This window comes from Mytilus galloprovincialis, chromosome 3, assembly GCF_965363235.1.
Source record: "Mytilus galloprovincialis chromosome 3, xbMytGall1.hap1.1, whole genome shotgun sequence".
Taxonomy (NCBI): Eukaryota; Metazoa; Mollusca; class Bivalvia; order Mytilida; family Mytilidae; genus Mytilus; species Mytilus galloprovincialis.
Genome location: NC_134840.1, coordinates 9,981,174 through 10,001,059, shown reverse-complemented (window position 1 = coordinate 10,001,059; position 19,886 = coordinate 9,981,174). Strand labels below are relative to the sequence as shown.

Here is a 19,886-nt window from a genome sequence, read left to right as displayed (position 1 = left end):
GAGTGAATGGACAAACATACCAAACAAGGTAATCAAATATGCTAGGATGGTAGATATCGGTGTGTGTGGTGTTAAGTGATTAAAACGTATGTTAAAATTTATGAGTTAGTTATCATAAAAAAAATACAAGGGTGGTTTAGAGTACAGATAATGTTAAAGCGAATTTCATTTTGTTTTTAAATGTGCTTGTGTCTGAAATGACCGTCGTCAGTTTCGTTTTATAAAATGTTTGAAGAGCCAAACATCTATAATGTTTGATAGCGTAATAACATAACATGTCTGCTCATTTCCACATTTGTAGACCCCTTCATATACAAATATCTCTTATTCTAAATTATAACTACAGCAATATTGCTTTTACAGCAAATATTGAAGAAAAAATAAAACAATTTTATCAGTTACTCTAAATAAATAAAAAGTAACAGAACGGTCAACAAATTCATCTCTTCGTTGATTTTTATGATGTTGTTGGACACACATTTTTGTTAGAAGTAAACAAAAGAACAATTTTATCATGACTCGAAGAAACTTTTTAAATGACACAAAAGTAGTCTATTGTCAACTACGTGAAGTATTTATCTGGTTAATGTAAGAGTTCATTAGCATGGTGTAACATAAAACATAATTAAATGTATTAACGATGATAACGCTGATGAATCTTAAAAGGATCATCAGTTTTATTCTCCTATGCCTTTTCCTGATATTATGATGCAAGCATGTTTCATATCTTCTATACTATTAAACGAGAAGACCTCATTTTGGGTGTCGCTTCTCTTCCTTCCACAATAAATCAATCATCATGCCTTTGTGTCCTATAGGTAACATGCATAGTCGCATTTGTCATCCATTCTTATGATTATTCAGACTGAGTTATTTTGGGAGAAAAACGACAAAAAAGGAGTCCGGATATGATTCCGTCATCAGACTAACTTTTAGTCATAGATAAGACTTCCAGTTTGAAACATGGACAAATACAACCAATCGTATGATAGATAACAAAAATGAAAAAATAGATAAGCCAATCAGAGCGTACTCCATATCATGGTGTTTAGATCGCAAGAACCACAACTATTTTACTTCCTTAAGAGATGGTAATTATTTTTCGTGTTTATCTACATGTAAACTACGATTATACTACTTTAATATATAGAGACTCTCTGTATTCTGTCTACTTTTTTTAAAATGTTTACTATTTAAGGGCTCATACCAGTTGCATATATATTAAAATAAGTAAAACATGTGACACAAGTACAACCAATCGTAGAGCATTCTCCATATTATGGTGTTTAGATCGCAAGAATCACAACTATTATACCTACTAAGAGGGGACAAATATTTTTCGCGTTTATCTACATGTAAACTACGATTATACTACTTTAATACACCTTATCGCTATTTGTCCGCCATTATTGGACATCACACAGGTTCCCGTAAAATTTTGACGTCATAATTCAAAATATCTGACGCCACAATGGAAAATTGATTGTTGTATGACGCCAATAGTTCAAGCGGAACAGATTCTCGGGTCAAGCGGAAATAGCGATAAGGTGTATATATAGAGACTCTCTGTATACTGTCAGGGAATTTCTATGTTAGTATAGAAAGTCCCTGATTCTGTTTACTGTTTTCTTTGAAATGTTTACTATTTAAGGGGTCATACCACTTGCATATATATTAAAATAAGTAAAACATGCTCAACTTCATCTAAAACTACCTCGACCAGAATTTTTTAAATGAAGTGGGACAGGCGGACGAGACGGACGGACGGACGACCGAACAAACGAACGCACGGATGCACAGACTAGAAAACATAATGCCCATAATTGGGGCATGAAAATTTATTGTTAAAAGGGAAAATAGTGATTTGGCAAAAATGAAAGTTACATTGTAGGTAGAGATTAAAGGAGGCAGGCCCTTTTTGGGGTGTCGGGATCGGGTGTTTTTAAGCGGGATTTGGGATTGATCCTTACGGGATCCGAGAATATATTTTTCAATTTCGGGATAAGAATTTCTTTAAATTCTGCATCTCGGGATATCCGGATCAGGACCCATCCGACAACCCCTCAAATTAGCCTTAGTCGGTATTAGTCATTTATGTATATACATGATTCAAATCCTACCATTGGCATGTTAATAAGGCTCTCAAAAAAAAATCACTGATGGATTGTCATAGAAGCATATTTTTTAGACTAATAATGGTCTATATATAAGCAGTTACATTTATTTCATGTTTGAAACGGTGCAAATTTTTAATTTGATTTGACTTTTACCAAAAGAAGCAGTGTAGCAAAGGAAAAGAATAATTGTGGTCGTAGGTCAGAAACACGAATATAATTGAATTTAACAGAAAGGAAACAAATATCGGACTTTGGAAAAGGGAGAGGGCTTTTGATACCTTTCATGTTATTCTCCATACATAATATCTTTTACAAAAAATCATCCTACAACAGTTCACAAGCTGTATATGCCCGCGATTTCGCGGGTGTCTTCTAGTAATATTTTATTTTAATTACAATTTTGAACAGAGCACATCAATACTTTTTGTAAATGCATTATGACGGCACCTCAATTTAATATTCATAAACTGCAATTATTGTATTGATTTTGTAAATGCTAGATTTGTTATTCATGATTTCCTGTTAACAACTGTTAAATCTTGTAACTGCACTACAAATTCAATTAAACTTTTTATTTCAGCTCATTCATGCGATTGCTGTATGTTATTGACGTAATAAGAATGTTTTACTCTTCATTAAGCTCAACATATCCTTCTGTTGAAGTTCAATAAGCTGCAAAATAGTAGCATAGATATTTAACATGTCTTTTTTCGACTGACTTGTCCCTCTATTGAAAAGATCATATGACGTACGGTGTAATTACAATCGTTCCTAAACGAGCTTCTTTGTTACATATTTTTTGTTTTAAGATTAAAACTCAATGTTGACTGCTATACTCCTATTTGTGAGACTTTCCCCTATTATGTCGGTTAATTTTGTTCACACAACGTTGTCAATATAATAGAATTTTATGCAACTGTCATACAAGTGAGAGGTTTAGTTAGCTATAAAACCAGGTTTCATTCCACTATTTACTACTTAAGAAAGGTCTGTACCAAGTCAAGAATATGACAGTTCTTACGCCTAGTACCTTTAGTAACTATTTACACCACTGGGTCGATGCCACTGCTGGTGGACGTTCCGTCCCCGAGGGTATCAACAGTCCAGTAGTCTTCATTTCGGTGTTGACATGAATATCAATTATATGGTCATTTCTATAAATTTACTGTTTGCAAAAGTATGAATTATTCGAAATACTAAGGATTATCTTATCCCGGGCATAGATTACTTTAATCATATTTTGCACAACGTTTTTGGAACTTTGGGGTCGTCAATGCTTTTCAAATTTAATCTTGTTTGGCTTTCTTAATGTTTTTAATCTGAGCGTCACTGATAAGTCTTATGTAGACGAAACGCGTGTCTGGCGTATTAATTTATAAGCTTGGTACCTTTGTTAACTATTATCCATTAGTTTAAGCTGATAAGGGACATTCTGTTTTGAATTTCTCTCGGAGTTCAGTGTTTTTGTGATTACACTTTTTCCTCAACTGTGTCATTCAAAAAACTATAATGTTAGTTCTTTCTTCGTTTTGTATTAGTCTTAAGAATTCATCAAAGAAAGGACTATTGTTTTGATATCATAAATCATACCTCAACTCCTTATTGCATTTTTTCTCTCAATTTTGAGCATATTGAGCAGCAAGAATCTTTCCAAAAATAAATGCTAATGACGTCTTTACACTTAATCTATTGTTTATTGGTAATGAAGTCTTAGATAAATGGTTATTTTAAGTTGTTTTTTTGGCTTTAAACTGTTAATATTTTAGAGTACTCCAAGATGTGTATTTAGTGTCTGTATTGTTGTAGGGGTATGTTAATAACCTGCCACGTTTGGTCTGTGTTTTTGTTAATTTTTCTGCTTTGTATCGATCTAATGAGTTAGGACCTTTTTAAGGGATTTATATAGTTTTCATTCATATGTTGTAATTTTACATCCCAGGTGAGGGGTGGGCGCCTGTTTACATGTTTAACTCCGCAATATACTGTATGTGTCGGTCCCTAATCACGAGCCCATAGTTCAGTGGTTGTCGTTTGTTGATGTAAATCATATTCGCATTGCTTTTTTTTAAAATACCAATCAGGTGGTTAGTTTTCTGGTTTAAATTGTTTTACATTTGTCATGAATAGACTTTCATAGACTATGTGTTATGGGTTATCGTAGAAAGCCGTACGGTGACCTTTAGTTTTTAACTTCTTTGTCATTTGGTCTATGGTTGTGATTTGTTCCATTGGCAATTATAGACCATCTTCTTACTTTTATTTTTGCTATTCGCTATCTAAATAAATGTATTTTGTACGTATGAACTTAAGGATCTGATCAAATGATTTATTTATTTATTGCCATTGACTTTCTTCTAGCACCCAGTAACTGCACTACGCTTTGTGTCATTAACGCTACGCTATGTTTTGTGCTTTGATCTGATCTATTGAGCTAAGCCGTTTCCAACTGACCTGTAATGGTTTTCTTAGGGCTATTACAAAATCAAGTCAAGGGATAATGAAGCGCTCTAAAGCATGTTTAACCCCCGCAAAGTACGTACTTGATGTACATGTCGTTTTCGTGGGTTCAAGCCTGTCATATTTGTTTTTTTTTCGCAAATGATTGTTATAAACTAGGACGTTAGTTTTCTCGTTTGAATTGTTTCACATTATTCATGGCGGAACTTTTTGGAGACGACTATATGGTATTGGGTTATGTCATTTGAAGGCCTATAATTGTTTACATCCAATTGTAATTAAATCTGAAACAAATAAGTACTAGTATAGAGAAGAAAACGTTATATAGGTAGTATTTACTGACACACGTGACCAGTCAGTGAATGTATGGTTCATTAAACCTAATCAGAGTAATTTTAGGTTTCTTTCAACGAAAACAAATGGGTTTTTTTTATCCAATATCAAGACTAGGTCATCCAAAACAAATATTATCGTCATAATATGATCTTTAATTTTCATATATTTATGTTTGTTTCTATTTGACTCACGTTCATGCAGGTATCTTTTTGCAGTAAACAACGTTCGAGTGCATAAAAATGATTAGGCAAATCCGAAAAAACAAAGTTTAACCCCGTTTTTTATTGACTTCGTGTTGTTTAATCTCTTATTCTTTGTGTTTTGTTTGTGGACTGTTGTTTTCTTTTTAAGGCTTTAATGTTGACATTGTCTGATTTTCTCGACTTACCGTTTATGATTCCTTTTTCTATTCTTATCCATAGACGACTGTTGTTTCTAATAAAGCATTTAAACATCGTGGCACCACAATCCAAACAAACAATGCCTCCACGGGACAACACTGGTGCCAAATAAACTCCTTCTACTTTCACTTGTGCCACATATCTGATTGAAACCTAATAAAGTGAATAATTGATTTACTTAATAATGAGATCTTCTCTGCTCAATTATATCGATCTTTACTGATCTTATGCATACCTATTTCTTTATAAAATGTGTTTTATATTCATTCGACAGTGGTATAGTTTGAACAAAGCAATTTAATTATCTTAGATGTTACGTTGATAATTATTTCAAATCTCACAGGACTACTTTCTTTTCTATATTCAAAAAAGGATAAAAATTTCAATTTCGTTGAAGATTTTAAATTTTAAAATTGCACTTGATCATATTGTAAAGCGAATGTGAGTTAATAACTTTGATCCTTGATAACAAAGATTACTACCAGTGGATAATGAAACAAATCGCTTGACTGGGTATTTGTTCTGAGCACATTATTTATTTGCCTGATCGTAGAATTGTAGCAATTGATGTCAGTCTAGTATTTACACAGAGCCTGTGATTCCAGTTTAAATTATTGGACTTCATACTAAATGACAGAAACTGTCTGCTATTATTTGTCATCATTGATAACAGCCACATCATAAATACAAAACAATAGTATCACTTTTTATCTAATTCATTTCCGTTCGTAGATCATTCGTTATCGAGTATATATCATAAGTTATTATGAGTTAAAGAAAGAGACATTTTGTAACGATCTTGATGTGAAACGAAGTGTTTCATATACATAAACAGAAGGCAAATCTGGACTGGTTGTCTGTATTATTGAAGACAAATTGTGTAGACTTAATAAGGTAGTAAATGAGGAATCTGTAGACTGGATGATGGAGTACTTGCTTAGAGAAATAGTGTGATGTATGTTCCTGCTTTATTGATTGTTAATTTATGGGAAAATTAATTCCAGAAAAAAGATTAAGGAACTGATAGTTGATGTTGTAAATCAATTCATTTTCTGCTGTTCAGTTTCCTGTTCTGTTCCATTTCAACCTACATAACGAGAATTTTATTGTAACCAGTTTGTCATGACGATATAGTTAGTGTTTTATTTTCATACTGTGACATCTGAAGACCGAAAATGATCGAACGAAGGAGGTTTAGGATGTCACTGCTCACCTTAGTGTACCTATCTGGATTCATTGGATGCAGAAGACATAGTGTACCACTTGTCTTTAATACACCTTCGGGATCTTTATCTGGAATGCTTATTCCATTCTCGAACCCAATGCTTTCTCCTATAGAGGCAATTGGTGGCATCGAATATGGAATAGCCAAACGGTTTAATCAACCACTTGATTCTGACGAAAGATGGACAGGAAGAAAGATATTTTTAAGTCGAAGTCTCCGTGGCGTTTGTTATCAGCCAGTTAGTAATGTTAAAAGATCGAATGCAAACAACATTTACCACTACGAAAGTTACTCTAGGAGATTAGAGCCGTATATCATCCGCCAATCCGAGGACTGTTTGGCTTTTAACTTGTATATACCAACAATAGGTAAGTATTGTTAAATGTTTTTGATTTAGTCCTTGTACCTATTTATGTAACTTCAGTTGTTAGATAACTAGTTTTCCGCAAGCTATTCCGAGTACTTTTTTTCTCTCGATGTGGTTAAGATGAAATTGTTAATTATTGTTCATAAAGCTGCAGTTGGAAATTGACATCAAGCAATATGAACATTCCGCCATTCATATTGTATACAATGTCCTCTCAATACTAAACTCAGTTTATATGCATATCAGTTTGATTATAACCATTATGTGTTTTATAGAAACGCCTGCTTTTATGATTTAAAGAGAAAGTAAGATAATAAAATCTGATAAATGATGTGCTGGAGTTATTGATTTTCACAGAAAATTCTGTCTTAATATAGTCGCTCATTAAACTGTCTGTGAAATTGGGTTTGTCTATTTAATGCTATTTAACGTTCATTGTAATTTTCTATCAGTTTTTAAAAAAATGAATAATTAATGGATTAATTATAACGAGCAAGGAAAGGCTCATTTTTATTTTCTTTTTTTTCAGCTTATACTTGTAAACAATGACAAAGCTTGTTTAATCTGTCGTGGAATTTGTAAAACTCAAAGTTTACTTGTGCATTTAAAGAGTAACACTATATACCTTTTTCTTTTACAAAACCTGCTGAAGTTCTTTTCATCATATTGATGTTGTTTGCAAAATTGCATGTGTCTGTAACTTGACCTTAGACTTGACGAATCAATTTTATTGCATGTATGTACATAAAAGGTTAGAGACTAGGTAAAACATAGATCTGTACTTAGTATCATATGTGTTGTTAGGGAGGAGGGATATATAAATATCCTGCCACGTCCGGTCTTTATTACTGCGTGCTGTATTTGTATCAATATGAAGAGTTGATAGATATAGGAAGATGTGGTACATGTATGAGTGCCAATGAGACAACTTTCCATCCAAGTAACAATTTAAAAAAGTAAACCATTATAGGTCAAGGTTTAGCCTTCAACACGGAGCTTTGGGTCACACCGAGCAGCAAGCTAGAAAAGACCCCAAAAATTACTAGTTTAAAACCATTCAAACGGGAAAACCAAAGGTCTAATCTATATAAAAATTATTCAACTGATTTTTATAATTTGTTCTTATAATTCAAGTAGCACAGTAAATTTACAATGCACTGTCAATTGCAACCACAGAGGACATTCTGTACGTGCCTGTACAAAGTCAATAGCCTGTAGTTCAGTCGTTGTTGTTGGTTCATGTCTGTCATATTTGTTTTTCATAAAGGAATTGCTATATATTAAGCTGTTATTTTTTCTCAATTAAAACTGTTTCATATTTTGAGAATATAAACGTAACGTCAGATTTTTGTTCCACTTGTGATGCTTTAAATTATATGTTCTTTTGTCTATTTTGTGCATACTCTAAATGTTTATCTGTCAAATGACTTTCATGATCTTGATATGTAGCAGCATAATTGAATACGTAATACTGGACAAATATAAAACAAATACTGATTGCCGTATTTCTCGTGTTTTTATGCTTATTTATTCTAATGGACAGACGTTTGAGCTTTCTAGATAGCTGCGGACAACTTCGCTCTATCATAATTTAAGTTAATATGCGTGCATGTGTTTGTTGATTGAGTATTGGAAATCTTGGTATTTTCATAGATATTGATAAATAAAAAATGAATTTGCTTTAAGAGTGTGCGTTAATATACACCCATCCTTTTTTTTTAAATTGTGTTCACTTTACTTATTTAGATTTAATACATTTACAAATAGAAACGACTCTGGAGATGTGCCTATATTGGTTTAAGTTATAAAATACGGATAATGTATGTTTGTAAACATTGTACATAGGAAACTTATTTTGCAAAACAAATCGTGAATATTGCAGCCTTACCAAAGCAAATAAACACGTATTAATAATTGATATTTCAATATTGAATTTCAGTGTGCAACATATACATCGTAAAACGAATAAAAATTAATGACAGTTGATCGGAACTGAAATACACATACTTAATTTTACGGCATTTGATGTTTTATCCCGGGACGAGAAAAGTCTGTAATTCCTTATCTCATTTAAGCGAATTGCTGCTGATGTATCTCAGCCACATCATAAAGCAACCAATCAGAATATATATGTAATCAGTTATTATTTCAAGATGGCATGCATGTCGACTGAAACTTATAGCTCCGCATCGTGATGCGAAGCAACAACAAAAAAGATGGTTGTAAGCACTTGATAACGTATGTTAATCTGACGCTGTTGGAAATGATATTAAGATTTCTTTCGGAAAAATATGCGTTACATCATATTTCTGATTAGATCTCATAAGTTGTTTATTGAAAAGACAAGTATTGCAACTGTGGTTTGTTTGGCAGATTAACGAGATAAAACCGCAAACAAGGCATGATTTAATAAAACGGCGTATCTTCCATGCAGTCGGAGTTCATATGGGGTTGACAACACGGGTAAAACAGTGAAGATAATTTTCCTATATTTAACTATTGATGAAAGCACATTAAGTATGGTAAAGTATAAAACATTGATCAGACAGAGTTGCACTCTTGTAGTTGACGTTTCGATAGGACTAATGGGTTTGAATGGAAGATGAAACGATTATTTGAAAATGCATGTCAACCGTCATGATTTAAGGTAATTGTCTAGTGTTTTTAAATACTACCATATGCATTGCTTTTAAAACTAAAACCTTTTACTTTCTATACCTTGTGATAAATAAACACTGGCTTTCCGTCTAATTATCTTTGTCTCATTCTGACATTTTGTCTTTTCTTCAATTAGATTTATCAGTTTAAAAATAAATTGATAATTTACACTGTCATGCACTCAATGTATGAACATTGTTAGTTAATGTCATCTTAATTACGACCTCAACTTATGCAAACTAAAATAGATGGTATTTTTTCACATATTACAACGGTATAAAAATGAAATTTTGGGGAAAAGAGATTTGTATCGTACTAGCGTCTGAAAAAATGACTCATTGGATATTTTTGAAACTCTTCACGACAAGTTCTCACATAGACAAATTTGCAACAACTATACTGGAGCTCTATACAAGGATCTATATTATCCCTTTGATAACTGTCTCCTGTAAACAACTGACCACATTATCCTGTAATACCCTGACTACTTTCTCATGTAATACACTGAGCATTGTCTTCCGTAATCCTAAGGTCACTGGTCCTGTTATGTCTTTATTAATGTCACTTGAAACCCTCTTGACCCCTGTTTCCCCAACCATCTGACCACTGTCTCTCGCAATCTTTGACCATCGTCTTCTGAATCCCCTTACCACTGTCACCTGTTGCCCCTGCCACTATCTCCAGTAATCTCCTGACCACTGTCTTCTGTAATACCCTGCCAATATCTCCAGGTATCCCCTGACCGCCATTTCCTATAATGGACTGACCACTATCTCCCGTTGCCCCTGACACTATCTCCAGTTATCTTCTGACTACTGTCTTCTGTAATACCTTGCCACTATCTCCAGGTATCCCCTGACCGCCCTCTCCTATAATCGATTGACCACTTTCTCATGTTGCCCCTGCCACTGTCTCCAGTAATATCCTGACCACTGTTTCCTGTAATCCCCTGCCACTATCTCCGGGTATCCCATGACCGCTATCGCCTGTAATGCACTTATCTTTGTCTTCTGTGATCCATAGTCAAATTCTTCAGTCTGTGTTAAATAGAAAAATTTCTGCTGGGGTCATATTTTTAAATGGTCGAGAATTTATTAGATCTGTTGTATTTGCTGTTTACCGATTTTGAAATCAGAAAAGTTAATAGATGTTTCTGAAAATGAAATTGACTTTTGAGAATTCCAAAGTATATTCAGAGCAGATCAATTCTCATATACCTTTCAGCATATAATGTATATTTGCCACATGGCATTGCATACATGTTATTTGTTATAATATGAAAAGATAAAATATCACAAGAACTTGGGTGTAATAGTATATCTATATTTATTTCGAGATAGTTATTTGTCTTTATTATTACAAAAAAAAAGCGCTCTTTTATATCAATTTACGGCGATGTGATACGATGACATTTAACATTCTAAATATACTGTTAAATACGGTTTCATTAGTTTCAGTTTTCTGGATAGATGATCTGTTACGTTGTTGTACATAATAACGTGTCTTTTGGGACGTAGTTTTTGTGTAAACTATGAGTAATGATCATGCAGATCACTTATTCAACTTTTAAACCTTGGAATCATTGTTAAGAAATCGTCAATGTTTAAATGCAATATTAGAATTTAAAAAAAAGAACAAAAGTAAAATGTTCTGAGACATCAATCATAATAAACGTAAGTAATTTGAGGGCAATAGACGATGTTAAAACATAGATACATGTTTGCAGTGTAACTACTGTCAGAGTTAATCAATAATTCATAGGTATGTTTCTGGGTCTAGTGTGTCATGCATTTCGCTGAACTAGTAAACATCATTGTTAAGGGGCCAATTGAAGACTGCCTCCAGGTACGGGATTTGTGTAGCTGCGAGAGGGACTCATTTGTGGGCAAACATGTAGGATGCTTTCTGCTCTTTGATCTGATTATTGTCTCTTCTCCGTTTCTATTCTCTATTCTATTAAAACGTGTATCTGGATGGATAGTTGTCTTATTGGCACTCACACCACATCTTCCTATATCTAAATACACAATAAATTGTAATTCAAGCTTTTTGTATTAACAGGCAATCATAGACTATCTTAGATCTACAATTTTGTTCTCTTTTAAATAGAATTCCGAGCATGCCATTTATAATTTTACGTAGTTGATACGACTTATCAGAGCGTGTGAATGTTTTTTTTTTAATTTATGGAAATTTTCAGAAGTGTTCAAAACTTTGTTGTCTTTTTGCTTTTCAACTGTATTATTCTCTTCTTTCTAATTTTTACCCGTCATGTGCTCTTTGTTGATGGACATACTCTTCAGACTTTAGATGCCAAGTAACTACATTCTTTCTTTTGGGAATGAAGGAAGATATTTTGTATGATCACTAACATTTCATATTTGTTTTTCACCAGTAAACTCAATGCTGCAAGATGAGCTTACTTCATATATCAAACCAATCATTAAAATTCAAGCAAAACATTAATTTTGATTGTGACACTGCATGCCCGCAAAAATTGAAACCGACAACTTTCAATGGCTTATATCGATTAAATGTCATTTTAGAAAACAAATATTCTAGTTGAAAAGATGACTATTATTGGTTATTCATATAAAGAGGTAAATAGTTTTTACTTTGATTTTATCAAGTAACATGCATAGATGCGTGTAGTGCAGATTGAATGGAGAATTAAGTGAGAGAAGTGTATAATCATTGTAATTGGGTATTTCAAATTGAGACAGTTTCGTATTAAATGAACCAAAAATAAAACCAACATCGATCAAAGAAAGCCCGACGATGCAATGCCAATAAAACGTGCCCCACCAAATACCTAACTTGATTTGAGGTGTCCCAGAATTGTGAGCAGACATTGTGTTACTCATTGCAGGGCCGTAACTACATTGAGGCAAATGAGGCAAATGCCTCATGTTAGAAATTTCAAAAAAAAAAAACCTTAAACAAAAGATTATCTTAATATCAAATTGTTTTCACTGAAAGTGTCTAGCAAGAAGCAAGTTCTCTTCACTCTCTGGTGTCGCCCCTGCATGTTTTTCGTGATCCATGTTTATATTTTACTTCTATTGTTTGTACTTCTATGTCTCGGGTTTGTCTTTTGTTCATTTATTGTCCTACTTTATGACTATAGTCTGAGTGATGATTTTCATTTGTAAACGTGTGGTTTTGCAATGTTAAATGCCCACCGATGTCCAGATATTGTGCGAGAAAATATTCTAAGAATATACGATGCTACAAGACACAGAAAAAAATGGTCGTTTCTGCATGGAGAATTTAACTTGATATCAAAGAATACAAAACTGGCTTTTGGGGGGGGGGGGGGTAAATAAAAATAGAAAACTGGCATGGTTTAAATTAAAGTAAGGTCACCAATTTCCCGGATTCAAATAATTTGGAAAAAAACAATAATGTATTGCCATATGACCTTTTCCATTGAAGAGTTTAACTTGCATTAAGTCATGTTCAGACCCTCTAACAGAAAATAAATGAATATGGAGTAAATGTGCACGAAACATAATCGCACAGAGTCAATGCATAGAAAAAATTCTAAAAGACAATGGTCAAAGTTGATGGAGGGTCTTCAACAATAAAAGAATCAATAATACCGTAAAACAGGATCAAGATGGTCCCTAGTGTCGACTTAAGTAATAATAGTACTTAAAGTACAATCTGTCACTATATTTAAATCTAGTCATAAAAAAATGACCATGCATATTCTAAGCACAATACAATTAAGACAAAAACAGACAGACAGATCCTGTATTAATGATTATGAGAATTACGACTTTTGCTTTATCCTACATATCGGTCTTTTAATGTTTTCCATAAAACCTAAAAGTCTTAAATCTCAATGAATCTATGTTCTTGCTTTGAGACCAGATTATTGTCGGAAAATAGCAAACAATTAATTGCGTTTTAATGTCAGAAAGAGTCCGGGAAACTTTCAGAATGCACAATTTTTCGTAATTTTTCTCAGAGCTTCTGGGGGCCTTGAGCGGCCCCAAAACCCCATGTCAAATTTTTTCGCCTCGCTCCGCTCGGCGACTATATTTTGCCTCACTATTAAAAGAGGCTAGTTACGGCCCTGCATTGTTAACCTGATTGGTAACCTCTAAAAATATATAGCGCGTTTCTGTAGAAAAAACAAACCTAAAATTACAAAAAAATATTACCAAATTATTTTAGTACCGTTGTACAAATATTTAGACTTATCCATATATATTTATAAAATGTATTAATATAAAAATTCTATGTCAAATTTGACAACTTTTATCAGAATGTATTGCGTGTTCTATAAACCATATGCTGTATCATTTCCATTATCGGAAGTCCTCACGGAATAGATACTGTAACTTTCTATAACATCAAAACATCTTAAACGGAATATTTGGCTTGACTTCTACTATTAATATGTATCACGCAAAAAATATCAAAAAGCAGATTGTACATGATATGTTTTTATAACTATAATTTGACAATAATTTTATAACTGATAAATACGACCAGATGTAATTCAATCAGGGTTCAGTATACTGTCTGGTAATATTGGAGTATTCTTTCATCTAGGATGGCAAATTCTAGTAAATCATCGTAACAGGTAATTTCTTCAATACGTTAATCTGTATGCAGAGTTGGAACTCATTTACTAAACACATAGATGTAATATAAGAAATAAAAATGAAGACATGTAGTATGAGTGTCATTGCGACAACTCTCCACAAGAGACCACAATGACACAGAAAGTAACAACTATAAGTCACAAGAAGACCTTCAACAATGATAAAAGTCCATACCGCATTGTCAGCTATAAATAGCCCCGGAATGACAATGTAAAACAATTCAAACGAGAAAACTAACGCCCTAATTTATGTACAAAAAATGAACGAAAAACAAATTCTGTGTCTTTTTGGTCTCTTGTGGAGAGTTGTCTTATTGGTAATCATACCACATCTTCTTTTTTGTATTAACTCATCATATGGATAAATATACAAGTGGATTTAGACGGATGCTTGTACATCCCAACAACAACAAAAAAAAAAACAACACAAGGCACAGATATGAGAATACAGCTAGTTAATAGCCTCTAACAACTAAAAAAAATCATGCATCTAAGACTAAATTACCAATCCGTACACATCCAACATCCAATGGAGTTCGGGTAAAGACGTCATAAACAGTCAGAGAAAAAAGTACCAGGATTATAATTTAATACGCCTGACGTGCGTTTCGTCTACATAAGATTCATCAGTGACGCGCATATCAAAATATTTGTAAAGCCAAACAAGTACACATTTGAATAGCATTGAGGATCCAAAAGTCCTAAAAGTTGTGCCAAATACGGCTAAGGTAATCTATGCCTGGGATAAGTAAATCCTTAGTTTTCCAAAAAAAAATCAAAGTTTTACAAAATCAAGATCAATGGTTTTGCGAAACTTCCGTCCTCTTTGCAGTAAATTGTAGGTCTAGAAATTACTGAAATTATCAAATGCTGATGAAGAAATGCAAATAATGTAGGAACTTCTATCCAAATGAAAATACAGCAAGTATTTCATTCGAAAAAAAACCTTTACTGCTTTATAAAAAAGGGATAAGTCAACCAATACGTCTCTATGGAATATTTTCCCGTTAATTATTTATTTTCTTTAGTAGAAGAAGATGAAAACATAAACGCAGTCTTTTTTTTAATATTCAAGCCCCTTCTTTTGATGTAGCTTTTCAGAATTGTATCATTTACATTATGATGCCTTTCTATGTATAATTCTTACAAAATATCAAAAGTTTGATCATTTGTACCCATAAAACCAGATCGATGACAACACGTTTTATTATGACTTTTTAAATGAGGTCTAGTATACAGGAAATGGTGTGATAGTATATGACTTTTTATTCTGTTTTGATTTACACTTTCTGAAGAAAATCAAATGACGAAATTTTTTAGACATATACATATGCTTTTTATTGATTAAAAAAAATAAAATTTTGCTTTATTACGAAATATTTTGCACATAATTTAGTTTCATAAAATATGTACATTAAAGGGATGCGAGTTACAAGATATATAAAACATACATAATTATTAATGAGAGTGAAAGAGTGAAATAATAATTGATTCCATATTCATGTGACCTTTAATCTAACCCCTTAGCTAATACTAATAATTATGCGTGTTCAGTTATTAAAAGGGAAACGAAAGTGAATGTTGAAAGTGAAACAAAGTTAAATCATTTGATTGACTGATTCGATCAACATAAAATCATTCATAAACAGGTAAAAACGATGATTGACATATATTTTAACCTTTATATGAAATTAAATAGATCTAGAAAAATCCAATTGTACGAGTATTTATATCTACATTGACGTTAATATCACTTTTATGACCGTCGGCAGTCTTCGGAGGTCAACTCTATAATAAATAAGATGGCGTCTTGACTAAAATACACATGAAATGAGGATACATATAATCGAGCCCATGCCCTGTTCATTGTTTTTATTTTAGACTTTTTATAATTTGGATATACGTTTTAGTATGTTATAAATAAAATACGAGAATTTAGGTCAAATCAATGGACTTGACGGCCAATGTCCCTTTAAAGTTAATTCATTGAGCACAGCTACATATGTCTTATTTGAATTATAAAAAAAAAACATTCCTCTTATAAAAAAGTAGTTCATTGAATATTTCTGTATTACATACGTCATTCTAGTTGTCAAATTACTAGTTAATATTGACTATTATATTTGATAATTTTGATTGGTTGTTGTTAAAATAGTTATTTAGTATTATATTGTATAAGTTTTATTGCTTGTTGTTAAACTTTGTTTAACGTCCAGTATCAATAAGTTGTTTATGTAATTCCAAATGTTCAGTGCTTTAATACATTATAAAATATAAAGTTTTTACCTTGACACTTTAGACCGTCCCTGAATAATATTGACAAACTTAATATTGTATCAAATTCAAATAATGATCCAAATATAGAGTATAATTTTGTAAAAGAAAAACATAATCATGTTCTTGTGAAATCTAACTAAAGTAAGTTAATTTAGAATCATCTTTTAGCACTATAATTGATTTGTTTAATTTGAGCTGTCTGTTATATCAAATATCATCACGTCTTGTTTATTTGATTCGAAAAATATTGTTTTCTACTGGTAAACTTCAATAAAAAAATAAATATTTCACTTCAAAAATAGCGATTTAATTTGAAAGTTAAAGTTGTTGTTAATCACAATTACATCACCTGTTTTCTCGGAAGCAGTTGATTACACCATTAAGTAAAAATTCGCATGCCGTAAACATGCAATAATATTAATTTCACTTTATTTTGAACCTGAAAATTAAATTGTGCTGCACTGGAAAACCAATAATTATATCATCCAGGGATTGAAGCAGAGATTTAATTTCATCATGGTTTCTAGAAATTGATTAGGGACTCTCAATAGAACAATTTATCTTATCGTTTTCATCGCTTTGATTAGATGAAGAAGTATGTTCCCGGTAGTTCAGATATAACAAAGGTCCTCCCCTTTGAATGAGCAATTATTGTCTATAATTGTTCACAACTTAATGTAAATAGCAAGTGTGCAATGTTAAATACAGATTTCAAACGGTCCATCCTTTCAGAGAAGACTTTATTATCATTTGGTATATTAAGTTGTACAGAGACAGCGTTTACGTTAATCACAATAGTTTGATGTTAGGCTATGACACATCAGGCAAATGTACTATTCCAGTAGAAGAATCAATAACAATGCAACATTAAATATCTGCAGTTCAAAAAGGAAAATTCGAAATGCATTATCCCAAAATCACAATCAGACGAAAAAAGTATGCCCCTTGCATAAGTGGTATGGTATCTTTGTACCTTATTTAATTTAGAGGGATGATTTACAGAAATTGTTCCTTCCGGTTTACCATGCACGTTATGTAGCGAGTGAGATGTCTAAAGACATTTTGTTTTTATATGACCGATATCTTCAATGAAATGTATACCAAATATTTGGTATATGCGATATATCCTACGCTTTGGTATGAAACAAATCATTCGTTTGAAATTTATTCAGTTCAATGACCACCTTTCAGATATTAACAGAAAAAAATAACAAAAATACTTTAAGTTAACTCGAAGGAAAATTCAAAACGGCTCATAAACATAAAAAGAATAAAAACCCTGCTTGGTACAGGCATTTTCAAATGTGTGAGCAAAGCATACAGACATAAATGGTAAAATAGTGAAAAATTGGGGTACAGCAGTCAACATTTATTATAATATTATTCACTATAAAAACAAATAACTATTTCAAGCAAGGAAAATTTAAGAGACTCCTGGAAAAACAGAATGAATATTCATCTCTTGGTGCCATAGAATAGAAAAAAAAAATCAACGTTTTGTGGGAATCCCAAGAACGTTGAGTGTGATAACAGAGGGATCAACTAATACCCTGTCTACGGTTAAAAAACGTTAAAAAATAGAAATTTTTCAAGGGTCGTATAAATTTGAGCTTAAAAAAACTATCATTTACCAACATAAAAGGAAAGCAAACAAAAACGAATATCTCAAGATAGGAGCCTGCAATTCAGTGATTTTTTTGTGTCGCTGTCTACCATTTTTGAATTCGTTTCTTTCTTTAATATTAACCAGGTATTTTGGATTCTCTTTTGAATGGATGGATGTTTTAATGTCTTTTAAAACCTTTATAAGATATTCTGTTTATGCATTGTTTAACTATAGCTGTCTACAACCTCGTCATATGGTTTCTAGTTTCTAGTTAATTAATTGGAAATCATACTTAATCTCAATTTTGAAATGACAATGTAGTACTTTATACCAATCATTCTGTACACGGCATGACAATGTAGTACTTTATACCAATCATTCTGTACACGGCACATGACAATGTAGTACTTTATACCAATCATTCTGTACACGGCACATGACAATGTAGTACTTTATACCAATCATTCTGTACACGGCAGTACTTTATACCAATCATTCTGTACACGGCATGACAATGTAGTACTTTATACCAATCATTCTGTACACGGCACATGACAATGTAGTACTTTATACCAATCATTCTGTACACGGCACATGACAATGTAGTACTTTATACCAATCATTCTGTACACGGCACATGACAATGTAGTACTTTATACCAATCATTCTGTACACGGCACATGACAATGTAGTACTTTATACCAATCATTCTGTACACGGCACATGACAATGTAGTACTTTATACCAATCATTCTGTACACGGCACATGACAATGTAGTACTTTATACCAATCATTCTGTACACGGCACATAACAATGTAGTACTTTATACCAATCATTCTGTACACGGCATGACAATGTAGTACTTTATACCAATCATTCTGTACACGGCATGACAATGTAGTACTTTATACCAATCATTCTGTACACGGCATGACAATGTAGTACTTTATACCAATCATTCTGTACACGGCATGACAATGTAGTACTTTATACCAATCATTCTGTACACGGCACATGACAATGTAGTACTTTATTCCAATCATTCTGTACACGGCATGACAATGTAGTACTTTATACCAATCATTCTGTACACGGCACATGACAATGTAGTACTTTATACCAATCATTCTGTACACGGCATGACAATGTAGTACTTTATACCAATCATTCTGTACACGGCACATGACAATGTAGTACTTTATACCAATCATTCTGTACACGGCATATAACAATGTAGTACTTTATACCAATCATTCTGTACACGGCACATGACAATGTAGTACTTTATACCAATCGTTCTGTACACGGCACATGACAATGTAGTACTTTATACCAATCATTCTGTACACGGCATGACAATGTAGTACTTTATACCAATTATTCTGTACACGGCACATGACAATGTAGTACTTTATACCAATCATTCTGTACACGGCACATGACAATGTAGTACTTTATACCAATCATTCTGTACACGGCACATAACGATGTAGTACTTTATACCAATCATTCTGTACACGGCATGACAATGTAGTACTTTATACCAATCATTCTGTACACGGCATGACAATGTAGTACTTTATACCAATCATTCTGTACACGGCACATGACAATGTAGTACTTTATACCAATCATTCTGTACACGGCACATGACAATGTAGTACTTTATACCAATCATTCTGTACACGGCACATGACAATGTAGTACTTTATACCAATCATTCTGTACACGGCATGACAATGTAGTACTTTATACCAATCATTCTGTACACGGCATGACAATGTAGTACTTTATACCAATCATTCTGTACACGGCACATGACAAT

The 19,886-nt window shown here is 32.7% G+C and overlaps 1 protein-coding gene across 1 annotated transcript in view; it reads left to right on the top strand.

Annotated features, from left to right (window-relative positions):
• LOC143067158 (neuroligin-4, X-linked-like) overlaps positions 1-19,886 on the top strand; it is a 245,086-nt gene that overhangs the window by 19,364 nt on the left and 205,836 nt on the right. The gene's annotated exons all lie outside the window — the stretch shown is intronic.